The following is a 17,413-nucleotide window of genomic DNA, read 5'->3' on the forward strand; positions in this document are numbered from 1 at the left end:
GGGGCTTGTTTCCGCCGCGACTACAATCGATAGCCCTTTCTGTTTGTTAAGCAGTCACGTGACCTCCACTTTCTCACAAGTATCAACATCATCATATGCTCCATTGCCACACTCGAGCTACATGATGGCAAAAATGATGTATCACGTGAAAGGACACAAACTACGTTTACCAAGCGTTCAAAACTTCTACTTTAAGGCAGATGTTAATTAGAGTCTAGTTTCTCTCTATACCAGGGGTGTCAAACTCATTTCACATTGCGGGCCACATATGGCCTCGGTCGATGTCAAGTGGGCCGGACCGTTAAAATTATACCATACTCTGCTAGAAATAACCAAATTAATATGTATTTCCTTTGTTTTGGTCTAAAGAAGCACAAGAACATTGGGAAAATGTTGAAATTTAATGAACATATCTTTTACAAAATATTTAATGAAGAACCTTAGATTTCATGAGACAAATGTGCAATTTACTTTTAGCATTCACAAATGTGCATTGCAACTGATCCCACTGATTGTGCAAAGGCACAAAACTTTAACCAGTAATTGGTATTGAAAAATATAGTCATGCACTTTAAGATTAAACAAGATTTATAAAGAAAGGAATTTTTCAACCATTTACACATGTGCATATAAAATCTAAATTTAATCCCTGCCTACACCTTACAAACTAAGGAGAGTGGTATTAAATGCGTAAAGAAGAAAGTATTCACATGTCCTTGATAGCGTCTACTGTGTTGGGTCAGTCTCAGTGACAGACTGAGACTGCTGTTGTCTTCTTCTCTGATCAAAACAATGTTGTCTTCTACTCTGATCAAAACAGTGTGCCCCTAGCGGATGCTCCCCGAATTACACCTTATTAAAAATATTAATTCTGTGTCTTTTATGCATTTTTTTCATTTTCAAATTATCCTGCGGGCCTGATCGAACCTCCTTGGGGGCCCTATGTTTGAGACCACTGCTCTATACCATATTTCTGGTGCTCTTCTGGAGATGCCCCTTCACACTTAACTGCTTGTTATCGGCGGTGATGTTAGCAGCAGACCAGTATCGTTGTTGCTGTCATCGTGGAACTATTACCTTTATTCATACAGTTTTATTGTTGTGCCCATTGTTTTCGTTCCTCCTGCTCAACCCTTCTGTCCCGTTTTCCCTATCTATCTGCCATCTGTCCCTCTTAACACGTCTCTCCATCTCAAACTTAACTGAGAAACGGTAATCAATTGCCACTTTAGAGCACCCCGTCGTCTGTCCGTAAGCGGATGGGAGACATTTAAGGCACGAGGGGCTTGCGGTCAAACGTGTTTGTATGTGTAGGCATAAGAAAGATGCTCGACAAACTAGCATCCATTTGCAAATAGAACTAAGTGTCTATGGGTGTATTAAACTATTTTCCTTCAGCTTCTGTCTTGTCTTCTCGTTGCTTGTTTCTCATCTTGCACTCCTATCCATGCCACAAAACAAGGACCATTACTTTTAAAAGTGAGACGTGCTATTCCCATGACTTTTATAATGATGCTGTTCATCTCTAGTGAGCGGCCGGGTCTCGCGGCGACACTCGAAGCCGCATTGGCAGTGATTGTCAGTTACAGTTAAGTTGAAAGACGGACGTCTGAGATACAGGACCGACCATCGCTCGGTTCCCCCCCAGCAGTTACCGTCATTTGATTTGGACCCCTGATAATAAACACAGTCCAAAAAATGTGAGTCTGGATGGCTTGGGCGCCGTGGGAATACAAAGAAAAGAAGGATAGAGACAAATTGGGCCGCACATGTCAGTAAAGTCGGATTCGCCGGGCGCTGCAATTGGATTAAACTTTTCAGCGGTCTGACTAGACATTGATGTCCAGGCCTCCAGCGGCGCACCACTGACTATTTGCCGTGGCTGGCCTGAGTGCGGCATTGATCTCACCAACCTCCTGTCGGCAGAGCGCCGACTATTTGCCTCATTTGCATTTCATATTTTATCTAATGCAGGACATACACAAACCTGGCTTCTGTTGAGTATTATTAACAATTACAGCGCAGCCTCGAAAGCTGAAGGCCCACATTCGATGAATGGTTTAGCTTCTTTCTTGGGCTGAACACGTGCAAAGACTAGGACGTCTGGAGTATTCAGTTGTGGAGCTAGAATGTATTTTTCACCTTTTCGGTTTTCCAGATTTATTATTATTATTATTATTTTTTTTTGGGAGGCTAAAACACGCCCAATGTCTCACTTTGGCATCTGTCTGGAATTTTTTTTTTTTTTTGTGAGGCTAAAACGCACCCAATGTCACACTTTGGCATCTGTCTGGAGTCCCTCCGGATTATTTGAACTTGAGTGCTATGGTAGGTTTCATCTGATATCTGGCGGAATTGCTGAAAGCTGTTATCTGACTAGCTATGCCTTACACCCGAAAATGGCCGCTTTAGAGCGCCTCAGTGTCAGCTATGTGTGTTGCACAGTGAACAAGAAGAGGGAATTTTCTTTTTCTTTTAACAGTCCGACTTGACAGCTAGCGTGTCGACCGGGATTTCGGGCAGGCGTGGTCGCTCTAGAGTGCCTCATTGTAAGCTGTGAGTACACCTGAGTCATGCAGAGAAATTGAACATTTTAGTGTTGATTTATTATTATTATTATTTTTTTCATTCACGTGACCCTTAAGAATTTTATAAATTAGGTGCATCGATGTCCAAGGGTTTGGCTGTTTATTTCTGCCCGGTGAGTGGTTGGTGACCACTTTACCATGGCAGCACAATAACTAAACCTTGGAGGGCAAAACAAGCCTCTCCTTTCCGACGCGTGCCCCGCATTGCAGAGCTTTATGAAAAGGAGAGAAATTGTATCGATAAGTTTGTTGTTTTGGACACGTCTGGAGGCCACAGAAGAGCTTTTTTTCCCCTTTTGACGCAGGAGATGAGGCGCTTGCGTTAGTCCAGGCCTCCTTCAAATTATTGTCAAAGTGGCGGAGGTAATTTGCAGTCACACAAGAAACGTTTTATCACGGTGGGAGGAAGCACAGACGGGGCATACAGACCGGTGCAAACAAACTTTATTTATTCTTACGGAAACCGAGTGTCTTGTTTTGCTGCTCTTAAATCTAACATGTATCTATAATGTACAACTGAAAGCTTTAAAGCAAGCCAGATTAAAAATATTTCATTGATCAATTTTGTATAGAAGGTGCATTCCATTCTGCGTCTGTCTCGGTCTTGTGAAAAAATAGCAAAAAAAAAAAAAGTAAGCCCACAAGCAAAAATAAGTGGCTAAGAAATATCTGGCGAACTTCTTTAGAAAGGGGAAATGGCCAAATAATGAGACAGAAGAGTCCATAGCATCAAAGAAAAAAAAAAAACGGGATTTCAGAGACAGTAACAGCACTGCTTTGGTACTGTAGAGACTAAAAGACAAGCCTGTGAATTTTTTTTTTTTTTTGAAAGACAAAAAATTGTGAAAAAGGTCAGAAGCATTTACTGATGGCTTTCAAATCAAATCGCATTTATCTCTAATCTGGCCTCGTTACCCGTCTGCTTTAAAAGCCAGGCCACACCAACAACTGACTGTCAGATTATTAGCCTTGCTCACGACTCTATCTTGACATTTTGACTCATAAAGTATCGTTTCATGTAAGTAGTTCTTGTTGTTATATTTTGGTTTGTATTCTTGCGTATTGGATTTACTTGTCCTTTGAGTTTGTCAAGTGATTTAAGTTGTTCTCGTTCCTTGCCTTTTGCATACGTTTTTGGTTTGGTTTAGCTTTTTCCTGGTTCTTTGCTACCAGCGTACTTTGTCGGTCTTGTGTTCTTTATAAATATTTTTTTGTCAAATCTCTTGTCTGAGCCCACGTTTGTGGAATCTGATTCTGTCCGTACCATTCCTTCCAAACACCTGACAGAATAATCAGACCACATAGATTCTCTAGATACAGACAAGATTAGACATGTGCTGGCCAACCAAGGAGCTGCTCGATGCTGTCGCCCTGTTGGCCCACTGGTTCAAAGTGTTAAATTCTCGTGTCACGCACGTAGGCGGCCAAAGAATAGCCCCGCACCGACCTTACGACTGCACCATTGATTTATTACCTAATGTCCCACTGCCAAGTTCTCGTCTCTACCGAGTCTCCCAAACCGAACGGGAAGCACTCGGAGAGTGCATCTCTAATTCATTAGCTGCCGGTTTAAATCATCCGTCTGAGTCACCTGTAGGAACGAGCTTTTTCTTTATCGAAAAGAAAGATAGATCATTGCGTCTGTGCGTGGATTATCGTGGGCTCAACGACATTAATATTAAAAATAAATATCCTCATCCATTACTCTACTTCGTCTTTGCTCCGCTACAGTCAGCAACCATTTTCATAAAAACTCGATCTCCGCAGTGCTTGCCATTTGGTCCGGATTTGTGAAGGGGATGAGTGGAAAGCACCCTTTAAAACACCATTAGGACATTTTGGAAACTATGTCATACTTTTAAATTAACTAATTAAATTATTTATGTTTTAGGCGGACCAGTAGTCAAGTGGTTAGCGCGTCGATCTCACAGTGCAGAGATTGTGGGTTTGATCCCGGGCTCCGGCCTTCCTGTGTGGAGTTTGCATGTTCTCCCCGTCCCTGCGTGGGTTTTCTCTGGGAACTCCGGTTTCCTCCCACATTCCAAAAACATGCATGGCAGGCTGATTGAACACTCTAAATCACAGGTGTCAAAGTCAAGGCCTTGGGGCCAGATCTGGCCTGCCACATCAATTTCTTTGGCCCGCGAAAGCAAATCAAGCATGTCAAATTCCATGATGCTTGCTAAAGTCTAAACCAAAATTTCAAATTGTCATATGTAATCTACAATAACAGTCATTATTCTTGCCTTCTGATTTTAAAACTAGTTATTCATCAATTTGTTAGGCGCTGTGTATGTAATATGTGGAGTTGATGAAACATTTATATGGTTTCCCAAAATTCATAACGGCCCTCCAAGGCAAACCATAATTACAATTAAGCCCGCGACAAAAACGTGTTTGACACCACTGCTCTAAATTGTCGAGGTGAGTGCGGATGGTTGTTCGTCTCTGTGTGCCCTGCGATTGGCTGGCAACCGGCCACACCTACTGCCCGAAGATGGCTGGAATAGGCTCCAGCACCCCCCCGCGACCCTTCGGTTGGTTCAGAAAATGGATGGATGGATGGATATTTAAATTTAAAAATCCAACCCTGGTGTCTTTCCAATTTTGACCATACATTCTATATGTATCCATTGCGACTGCAGTCCAGATGCTAAGTTCAACCTCATCTGACCTATACCTTGTCAGAAGGCAACAAACGTCACAAAAAAAGCATGCATTAGAACTGGTAACTATATAGAAGGAGACTAGCCAGTTCAAGTCTTGCAGTGTGAACGTAGCCACAAGCAACACACCTTGGGTGTCACGGTCTCCCATTACACCTAGAAGGGACCGTTTTTTTTTTAATTGTAGAGAGTCAAAAACAGAAAGTCATTCGAAAAATAACACTTCAAGTCAGGTGCAGATACCTGGAAATTCTTAAACTTAGGCTTATACAAAGTAGCAAAGTATTCATACTTTGTCACTTCCCGGCACTGCGTCGTAGCAAGACTGAAGTCCATTTGAGCGGTAGGTACTATGTGTGTGGCTAAAGAGGACCTTGCACCTTCTGGTCTTTTCAAATGTTATCCAATTGAAATAAAAAGTTGAGAGCTGAAAAGGAAACGTGACCCCTCACACCCTTGTCCATTCGTGTCGGACAACCGTTGAAATCGATCGTGTAAGCAAAGAGCGCTTGCTCTGGCACGTGTTGGCATCCTCCCTCAGCCCTTTTTGCCCTGAGCATACAATGACAAAAGCAATTTTTGCTTCCCCCAAAACCGCGCAAGTGTGACAAGAAAAATGTTCAATCATCACCAAGCGGGCTGGAGGAGGGAAATACATGATTGCGATACAAGATGGCGCCTGTAACAGTGGCAAGAAGCTCATAAAAAAAAAAAAAAAAAAAGTTGCTCTAGCTGCGACTTGACCTGAGGAGATGGGAAGAGTGGGGCTGAGGAAATAGACTATAATACTAACAATTGACTATATTTTTATTTTATTGAATTAATTATTACAATTACTCCTGCTGAAAGATGAAACCACATTGCACAATAGCTCCACCCACTTATCCTTCCAACAAATGCAAATAGTTGGATCCACAGCTGTTGAACCGCGGTAACCTGCGGTCCACTGTAGCCTAAAAAGAATGTGCCGTAGTAGATAGTAGAAAATGTGTGTCACAGGAAAAGACAGTTCATGCAGTTGATGGCGTAAATGATGAATGCCGTTTAAAAAAGCCGAGCAATGGGATGAGTCATAGTTTCATAATTGTGTCAATTAGTATTTTGCTATCAAAATCCCGTCCATCCTCTGTCTCTTCTTTATTGTTTTAGAGTTTGAGTTGTCACAAAAGCAACAAATATGCCCCACTGCTATGCTTGACATGTTCCTTTTCACAACAGCTGATTTTCTCTGCTTTTTGGTCAGATGCTGATGTTTTAGGTAAAGCCAACCCATGCCCGACTGCTCATTACTAAAGATTGGAAAAAGGGTAGAAAGGAATTATCTTTGTCTGGTGTAAAAAGAAAGCCTTTTCTTTATTCTGATAGTTTTTTATTTAGTCCCAGAACACCGTATTTTATTGAGCTTGAGAGAGCAGTCGAAATGCTTTAAAATTGGTTGGCAATTTGAAAATTTGATTTCAGCATCTGCATGGGGAAATGAATTACTCTGCGGGTAGCAATTAATATTTAAAACTGCTCCTCACACCTTGTGCTGAGCAGACCGAACCTTGACCGTCGCAGAGCGTTCTACTTTTGGGGCTTCTTTTCCATCATGGCTTGTCATCACAAAAAAAAAAAAAAGTCAACGAGAAAGCACAAATCGCTTCACTCTGAGGAGATTTGCCGACGTCTTGTGTGAATTTTATATATTATTTTCCCATAGAAATCTGGTTGAGCTCCAAATCGTTCCACTGTAGGAGCAATCCACTGTGGACTGGTTTTAAAATTCCATTGAGTGTTTCCTACACAGATCCGTAGCTCTCTTCAAAGACTGTTTTGCAAGCTCCCGCGGCAATTACAGCAAACAAGAAACATCTCCGGGCAATCACTGTACACAGAGTGAATTATTTTATGATGCGGACTCCCCCCCTCCACACAGGAGACAAGAACCTGGTTTGATTTTCAGATTGAGAGAAAGCATCACAAGCGCTTGCAGTATGTATGCTCGTGTGCCAAAGCATACTGCTTGTGAGAAATTCAAATTATGTAAATGATTTTAAATGACGCCAATATTTAGTCACGCCATGGTCACTCCCGATCGCTAGTGGACGCGGTTCTCCGCCTCTAGCTGTGTCGTTCCGTCTCTCCTGCCCTTCAACTTTTTCCGCAAAACGTTCTCGACCAACGTTCATTTCATACAATTACAGCCTTTGTTGAATGATGCAACGAGCGGAAACCTAGATGGACGTTTCCCCTTTTGAATTTGACCTTTTCGACGTTTCAAGAGTGGGCCAAATTAAATGATGTATGCAAGGAGAGGACCTGGAGCCACTTAAGCACGTCAACGTCCGAATGTGGATAATGATACGTTTTCCTTGTGACATGGAAGGAAAACGTCAATTAGTCCATAGCTTCGTCATCGTTTGCCTTGTTCGGAGCATGCGATCCTGCCATCCAACAGGCAACCGGACCCGAGAGAAGCGCCCGGTGACAACTTAATTAAGAAAAGCCACGCCGATTAAAAGCAGGCCTTCATTACCGTAAATATTGGCAGACTTTAAACTAATAAATGCTGTGACCACAGCCACGAGGCGTCACGTAGTCACTGATTTCACGCACAGTCGCACATTTGATGGACTATTTCGTTGTGTGAGGGCTCACGGATGGTCGTCAACAGGATGTACTAAAAGACGGCAAATCCTGTGTCATACCTATTCATGAGCGCAAATCCTTGGAGGGACGTGATGTTTCGTTCTAAACACTCAAGATGCGCACAAAGGCCGTTGGAGGTCTTTCTGGCTTTCAAAGGCTACTCCATGACATGAAAGAAAGTATTGTTACTGTTGTTATTCATGAACTTGTCAGCCTTTGGAGATGGATTTGAAGCAAATGGGAATTGTCACCTTTGGCGATGTTGTATTCAGTTGGACCTTCTGCTGTTAAGTGGAGAATAGAAGAGCTTGAGTTTCATCCTCCGCAAAAACAGTGCCAGTCTGTCCTTGCTGAATAAAGCATAAAAAGCACAAAAATTGTCCGTGAAGAACATGAGAAAGACATTCATACATTTGCCCGTTGTGACTTCATTTTCCAGGAATAGCATTTAAAAAAAAAAAAAAATCAGTTTATAGCTTTGTTTTGCCTTTATTGCAGTTGAGTCATAGGAGTGTGTGCGTGCGTGTGCACAAATACTTAAATATCTTTACGCTCATCTCCTACTTCAGAGCTTGAGAGTCGGATAAACGGATTTCAAGTCGACAACATGAACAACAAAAACGCAATTAGCTCCTCTCAGATTGTACGGTCACATCCAAATAAATGTCAGGCTTCTAAAGGAAGCGACACGAGAGCTTTGTGTTCTTTCTTTTCTTTTTTTTTTTTGGGGGGCCTGTGCTCTGTCACATTAACCCTCCTCCCGCAAGCGTGTATCCGAAGGACACCTTTTTCTCAAGATCGAGAGGCGAAAAAGCTTAATTTATTCACTAGCACGAGTCCTTTTTAATGTTTTCCTGGAATACGAAGGACCGATCACCTGTGTGTGTACGTGTGTGCGTGTGTAAAAAAAAATAAATATATAAAATAAATCGCATTTTGCGATAAAACTGCCTGTATGACCTGACAGTAGAATACTATTAAAATAATCTTCATTTGCTTAGCATGGTGCGACGATGGCACCATTTTGGATTTTACAGCTCAAGCGCATCGTTAAAATTGTGTGGCTGCAGCAGGACTTTGACATCAACGGAGCAGCGAAATGTCACAGCAAACAAACAGACGCAACATGTGGCTGTTGCTGTTCATAACCGGCGTGGCATATGTATGTGTGTGCGTGAGTGTGCATAATTACTTGATGCTTGGAGTTGTTCACTGTCAATACCAAGCACTCAATTTTATGTATTTATTTATTTATTTATTTTCCTCATACGTCTTGTATCTCCAGAAAACTTGAGTTGGTCTGATATATGGTTGATGTATCACTGTACCCTATGAAAAAAACCCCAGCTTGTTTCACCTCTGACACCATGAATGAACACGGTTTACTAAAAATATCACTGCATCTTGTTTTTTTTCCCGCTGAGGTGATTACTCGGGCGACGATTGCGTCTCCAGCATCAAATGTGCACGTCATATTTCTGAATGGCATCCCCATGCGAACCTGTAGCTGCCCACCGAAGGATGAATTAACCTGCAGATGCAACATCAACATCTATACTGAGCATGCTGGGCCAAAATAACTGAAAACCCACAGACTGAATAATTACCAAATACTGAAAAGAGAAATTGGTCTCATCTGTTAACATTCGTTTACCTCTCACCTCCATCCACAGGCCACTCATAGCAAACGATCATCTTTACAGGTCACACGTCCATCCATTCCGTCCGATTACATCATTTCACCATATTACTCGTCACTCCCGATCCACGCACCCACAAAACATACATGTAATCACCCGCACACTCCCAACCGAACACACACTCGTTCCTTGGTGGCCCGTAAATGCAAATGCCAACTTAATTAGTTTCACTGCTGATTTAGTTGGAATGATCAGATTAAAAAAAAATAAAAATTCAGGAATAATCTCATTTCCATATGGTTGGCCGTTTTGCATTCATTTGAGGGACTTTCCAATTAGGCCGCAAGGAACGGTTGAGCGAGTCAAATGAATTAGGAGTGCACTGCCACATGGGGTGCGCCACGGTTGGATATGAAAGCCATTTAAGTTGCATTTTAATTGATTGATCTTGGTCGAAAGAACTGTACATCAAAATTGCTGATTGAAAATAACCCAGCCAATGAGTATCCAGCATGCTTCATGCACAACGACTGTCACGTAAGGAGCTATTTTTAGCCAGATCAAGCTAATTGTATCGAATTATGGGCAAGAAGGGGGAATCTTTTCAGATGCTGGTTAAATGTAAAGCAAGAATTGTGAGTCAGGCAGCCTGTAGTTGTATCACTGCATTTACACAAACACACACCCCCAAGACTGCAGGTAAAAAAACCCAAACAAAATAAAAATTGAAGACATGCTACCATTACCTGGTATGAATGTGGGAACCAATTGAGACAGAAGAGAAGTGATAGTGCTGCCAAATGTGCGTGGGCCCAGCTTGACTAAGCTTCGAGCAATTATATTACCATAGAAAGTGTCTCGAACAATTTGACACACTGTAATTTGAAATAGAAATATCTGAGTAAATTATATCCCTGCACGGAAAACCGAATCAAATATGGATTATGTTGAAAAATCTGCGATACCTTTTGTCAAAATGTAATCAGACTGCAGTTGCTTTTATAATATCCCAAATCATCAATATGTGGAACATATTCAAAGGAGAGACGTCACAAATGCGTCGTATCACGTTTTCAACGCGTTGACGACTCAAGAGATTGAACGATAGATTCACTATTTTGAGTTTGTCTCTGCTAAAAGTAGAAATATGATGGTTTGTTGCACACTGTGCTGTCGACAGAGTGTTATCTAGCTTCAAAAACTTACATCAAATTACGATGTAGCCGATGATAGTCAAAAAGATGCCATAATAGCGTACGTATTAGCACAGCTGGAGTTACGCTTGTAATGGCATTGGTGAGATGTTCCTTTCGACGATTCATGTCGTGTATCTTTCTCTGATACAGCATGGCCTTCAAATATTAAAAATCAAGTGGGTGAGAGCCGGGGAGTTGGGAGGGCAGTCCACTGAATCACACGAAACAATATAAGTGAGTGAGACTACTGATAAAAACAATTGACACAAGTGAATGTCATCATAAAAAGGCCTCCCGTCTTGCGAGGACCGGGAAGTTGGCGTCTTCCTTTAAACGAGATGGAAAAATGTCATTTTTGAATCCTTTTCAGCATTACCCAGATCACTCTTGCAAAAGAGATTTGTAAATTGCAATGAGTTTTTAACCTGGTTAAATAAAGGTCGACAAACATTAAGATTTCCATCACCATAAAACGGTCCGATAATTCAATCACACCGTATCCACCCGCATCTTCTTCAGCCTCATCCAGTGAGGATTAACATTTACTTCCAAACATTATCCCAATCCCCAATAAAATCAGCAAAAAAAAAGCCAATTTTGGACGATTTTTTTTTCTGTTATATAGGAAGCACAGTCAAATGTTTGCTCTGTAATTCATATATGCGGTGGTGTTAAGCATTAAAAGACTTAATTTAAAAAAAGTAATTGCCAGAATTATACTCTGACAAATCTTGAAATTGACATTGGGCGCAAAAAAAAATCCGTCACAGTCAGTGGGTAATTATTAGACTATGAAATTATGGCAATTTTTGGGGGAGCGGGCAAGGTCTCTATATATTTTTATTACAGAAAGGCCCCGCCAGAGATGATTTATGTGACTTATTTCTTCAAAATAGATTTTGGGATGCAGTTGCGGAAAATTAGGTGGTAGCCCTGAGTTCGCAAGTACTGCACGGCAGAGACAAAAGAAAATGGACTCTGGTCGAGCTGCCGGAAGGGTCACCTTCATTTCTTTTCAAAAACTTGCAAGACGAGGAGGGAATATTTGATTCTCGTGATACTTTTAATACCTTTTTTTTCCCTCAACTTAGACCTTAACACAGTGCTCCCAGATTACATCTCTATACCCAGCCTTTCCAGTATACTTTGACAGAAAACTGGTGTGAAAACAGTCAACGGGCAGTGGTTCTTCCTGAATGCAATCACGGGCATCAAATGGATTTATTCAGGTCAGCGGCTGGGCGCTCGGCCATGTTGCTTTCGAAGCCGGAGCAAATAATCACAAGCTTTGTGCGTGCAGCAGAGCGTCATGTGATAATAGAACATAATACTTGCAGCTTCAACTCTGATTATAAAGCAGAAAAATAAATGTTATTTTTTTAGTCCACAGCAACTCCAAGTTGGTGTGAAAATGTAAAAAGTTTCAGTGGTGTCTTGAGATACTAGTTTAAGTAGTTTCGTGACAAAGCGCTCAAATCATCGTTCTTCACTGAAATGAATAGAAATGCCATGAATCTGTGCCACCCTCCCCCCAAATGCAACAGAAATGTTTGCAATGTGTTTTTTAAATAATAAATATTGCATTATATAATATCCCCCCCCCCACCCCCCCATTGCTGGTCACTTGAGGGGGCAGCAAAAAACAGACATACGGATATACATTAACCACGAGCTGGGAAAGTGGATGCTACGTAGTCTAGCATCTTTCTTTTGCCTACAGATAACTACATCCTTGAGCTGTGTGTAAATGGATCCGCCAAAACCTTCCATTTGCTGGAATATGCCCCATCAGGTTGCCGCGGGGCTCTAAAGCGGCCATGCTTGCGCAAAGCCCTTATCCGCATGCTGCCTGTCAATGTGTAAAATTTCAATGCGCACAAACAAGATAGCCTCGTTTATTTGTATAAATGCTGAGATGAAAAGTTCTAATGATGAATGGCGCATTGGAGTGTGAAAACAAAACAAACAAAAAAAAACATATGAATCACTGAGTCTCACAAAGTTGCCATTGAGTCCAAATTTGCCTCATCAGTGTGCATCTGCAATAGCTTTGTGGTTCATTAATACCGTCACAACGAAAGGTACACACGTTAAAAATGCATTTCGTGTGGTAACGTAAGGTCTCGGTGTAATATTTTATTTTTTGGGTGAACTAATTAGGAGCCAAAGCTAAATTATACAGCTCGGGAGAGCTAATGATGGCCTTTGCTGCATATTCTGGAACTGAAAAGGGGAGTGGGGTCACCTTGCTTGATGAGCATGACTTCATTTCTTGAATGCTGAGGTTCACAAAGTCACCGACTCTCCGACTTCATTCATTAGCGGAGTCTTGCAAAATTCATCAGGTTATTCCGGCAGACATTTGTCCGATAATAGAATGAAGCTCATCTGCAGCGCCTCAGGCCCACGATAGATCACGTTACGTTTCTTTTTCTTTTTTCCTTCTTGATGGAATTTGGGAAAGAGATGATGAGTGCAGGAGTCTCGGCTCTCATATTGCACACAAAGATTAAAATAAATGCCTTGTACACATGGAGGGCAATGTGAATGTTTAAAAAAAAAAGTGGGCTCCACATTTTATTTTCCCGGTCATGTTCACATAGGCAGTTTTTGCAGCATGATTTCATACTGCGATTCATTTTATGGCGTCACTCCTTCTGCTGTGTCCGCCTCAGCCACCAGGAGAGAGTAAAATGCAGTCATCAGGACACAAATGAAGCCGAATAGAATTTCTACGACTACTCTGAATTTGTGTTTATAGACTTTAAAAATGAAGTGCCATAAATGCTATACAAATTATGTCTCTGGAGTATTCTTCTGGCGTGTTTCTATATCATGGATTTCACTTATTCTGGTGGTGGATGGTCTGGGACGTAACACCTGCGATGGAGGGAGGGTTATTGTACACGTGTAACTGTCTTGATTTGATGTTTAGTTTGACAGTAAACTTCAGATAGGCGTGGCATTAAACTGCTCGACGCCTCTTTTTTGATTATCTATAAGCAGCGGCCACTTGTACGATGTTTGTATCCAAGCCATGATCATTTCCCCTTTAAGTTTTAATGAGAGATCATTTGGGATTAAAAAAAAAAAAATGCAAGTCTGTGGAGATTTCCCATGATCTTTGCAGCCCTGACAAACGGCCCACTCTTTTAATTGATCTGAACCGGACCAAGGAGACGACGGCCAATGAAACAAAGAGTAATTTATAAGGGACGGATGCGGCAAGCGCAGGGACGCCTGAGGGATTTGTTGCCTTAACTGCCGCATAATGAACGAGCTGACTAAAAATGTGCCATCTCGAAACGGCTCGACCCTCTTGATTTGTCCTCTGGCTGAAGCCAAAATTAATGGCACATGTATTCAAATGACACATTCCGTTCTTTTTTTTGGAGGATAAACATATTTCTAGTGACAAGACGCTGAAAGTGTTTGTACTCAAAGGTTGGAGAGTATCATTTGTTTTCATTCCCCACCCCCTCCAGATTTAAAATGTCTTCAAACCATCTGGAAATGTTTAATTACTTAGGCGTGCATTCAATACATTTCACTTGATTGTATAGGTAAAATCTAGCATCTCTATTCCGCGGTGAGCGACAGTGACTCACTATAGCCCGCAAGGGTAGTGTTGCCTCTGACGTTCCAGCAACAAAGTGTAATAAATTTAGTTTTAGCCGATCAGCTTCAAAATCATTTTGATAGTACTCTGGCGTTTAATGCGAAGGTTAGCACTTTGGCTATGAGGTGGCTGCTGTCCTCCACATCCAAGCATACGATTGGGCTGCCAGTTTTGCACGCACGACACGCCAACATAGTTTTTCTTTCAAACACAAAACAAATGGCACAGTTCCTTGAAAATGCAGATTTTTCAAATGGAAATGGGGCAAGATTTGTCAAGCTGTCATGCTGTTCACCTCTAAGTTCAGTCAAGCCTAATGAATACCAAGTCAAGTCTGTCATAAACTTTAGCTAAGCAAGTCCCAAGTCCGAAAACTGATGACCCTTCCAAAAGTATTGGAATGGCAAGGACAATTCCTTTTTTTAAAATTTCCGGTCAAAAGATGAATAGGAGTCAAAAGTTGACAATTAATTATCGCTGCTAGCGTCACGAGTTACATCACCAATAAAGACTGGTGAACCCTTTTATGATGTGGTTCGACGCTTTCATTAGTCGCGATTAGCATTGTGGCAGACTCTGGTACAATATACAATATAGTTATGTGTTATGTTGATTTTCTCTGACCCAGTCCGCCTCGGTTCTTTATGCTATCTCCGAAATAGCCCCTCTTCATAATGTGTGAAACTCTACTTTCCGTACTCACTAAGATACGATAGTTTACATGTGTAATTATTTCGTTGAGGGCTCTCTCAGGCATGTGTGTAGATACGCCTTGACGGGTCTGATAGCCCCCCTTCAACACGTCCACTAATTGGCTCTGTATGACACTTAGAGATTGTACAGCTGGAGCCCGGTTGCGCTCGATATTCTATGGCTGTTTTGGTGAAGCTTCTGCCTGGCCAAGGAGGCCTGCTGCGCCTGCTTGAAAATCCGTCAAAAGAAAGGTGGACGTGGAGAACGGGTGTCACTGTCAAGGCAATGTAACAAGCGGCAGAGTGGCTTTCTTCCACTTACATTACAAAAGGTCTTAAAAAACTATCACCTGTTGTGTCCATCCAACCGCTAGATGGATGGAGGTGGCTGGAGACACAAATCACCCGCTGTGTGACATTTACCAATTCATTTCCACTTGCAGGTTTTTGTGTTTTTATTTTCTTTCTTTATTTTGCGTCTGCGTTTCATTCGGAGGTTGCTGGAATTTAGAGCCTTGCTGTTTAAGCATGAGCAAGTGTGGGCGGCAGTGGGTGGGGAAAAAACATCTCCCGGGCGTACTCCAACGGACCGACAATCCCCAGTAATCTCACGAGGGCATTTGCTGTCGCGTCGTCGTAACTCTTGATGGGCTTGCTAACATCAAAGCTCGGAGTTTGCTTGCTTAGGCTACGAATCCATAAAAGGAGGCCCATATTAGGGTTTGTCTCATCTCTCCTCGCTGAGAAATGGCCCGGAGATGTTGTGGTTCAAAATGCGAGGAATAACAATGCAAGCGAAGCGGCGATTCGTCAGCAAGGACACCTGAATGCGCCGTTTAGGCAAAAGGGTGCTGCAGCAAGTCTTGGGATTGAAGCCTAGGGATGAAAATGGGTCGGACTAATGGCTCCATTTACTGTGCAGTGAGAGCAATTTGAAGATTAAAAGGAGAGATGGATGATTAAAAGACAGGAATTGCTGAGATTCCTGATTGAACACTTTCATCATCGGCTAAAATAATATACAAATGTTATATGGCGACCAGAACTGATAAACCGCCAATACACCATGACTATCAAACACAATTATGCCTCTTGCATTTCTTTCTTTTTTTTTTTTTTTCAAGAGACTGAGGGACAGAAGTTGATTTTTCTCATGTATGAAATCGTGCATTTTCATTGGCTATAACTTGCAATGTCGCCACGTCATGCAACTGCGATTCAAATTTGAATCGTCCCAAAACCAGTGCTGAGACTCGGCCACTGGGCAAATCTTATGGCAGAATCAAACACACAGTTTCTCATTATAGGTCAGCATTCAGGTAGCGGAGGCTATGTGGTTGCTTTGTAACGCTCTTTGTTTGATGTTTAGTTTGACAGTAACCTTCAGCTGAGAGTAGCGCGAAAAAGCCTCAAGCCTCTTTCTTTTGAAGGCTATTTACTTCGTATATTTTCAACGTGATGCTAGCTGTGAAATGAGTTGCGTCGTCGTGTCTGTACAAACAGTCTGACCGGCACGTATGATGATGCCTCGCCTGGCGTCATCAATATATGCGTTTTCCGAGCAGCCACACGCGGAATTCCAAGTGTATCATCAACTGTCAGCTCCTTCCAATGGATCATCAGACAGGAGTGTGCGGCGGATAGATTATTCATAGCACCGGATAATTGCGGGGGATGCGCGAGGAAGCAGCGGGGGCGACCAACAGCTGTTTTCATCACCTTGGCAGCCCCGCGTTGAAGTGGCTGCTTCAGGTGGTCGACGCTTGGCCGCCGAGAGAAAAGTGAGATAAAAGATGCCCATATTTTGCTCTCGTCGCCTTTTGAAGGGGTCTAAATTGATGGTGGATCACCTGGAAGGGAGAAAAAAATGGTAATCCAGTTCACAAACATGAGACCAGTCTCCTTTCATGCGTTAAAAAAATCTCCCCGAATAACAGAGTAACGCTGCCTGTTAAAATAAAAAGAATATTTTCTTCTCTAAACAATGCCTTGGAAATACTAATGAGATGCTGCTCATTCCTATTCAGAGAAGACGGCGTGATTTGAGCAGCACTGATGTCTTAAATTAACACAACAATGATGCTCATCACTGGGTCAGTCGAGGTGTTCGCATAAAAAATAGTCGGTGTAACAGACGCACGATTACGTCGAAGTTCAACCGCAAGCTGCTCATTCATAAATGGGGAACTCCAAAGTTTGTTGTGCATATTTTTATTTATTTTTTGGCTAATATGGTCGTCCAATTCCCAACTTGTCGGAGGTTCACTGCTGTATCCAGAATATCAACAGGAAGTGCTAAAATTCAAATTGTGTCCCTGTTAATCATCAAGACTGGCAGCAGGCGGACGCCCGGCAGGATTTCTATTAACATGAAATGTGTT

The sequence above is a fragment of the Hippocampus guttulatus genome, chromosome 16, assembly GCF_054856545.1.
Source record: "Hippocampus guttulatus isolate MCC_2025c chromosome 16, RoL_Hgut_1.0, whole genome shotgun sequence".
Classification (NCBI taxonomy): Eukaryota; Metazoa; Chordata; class Actinopteri; order Syngnathiformes; family Syngnathidae; genus Hippocampus; species Hippocampus guttulatus.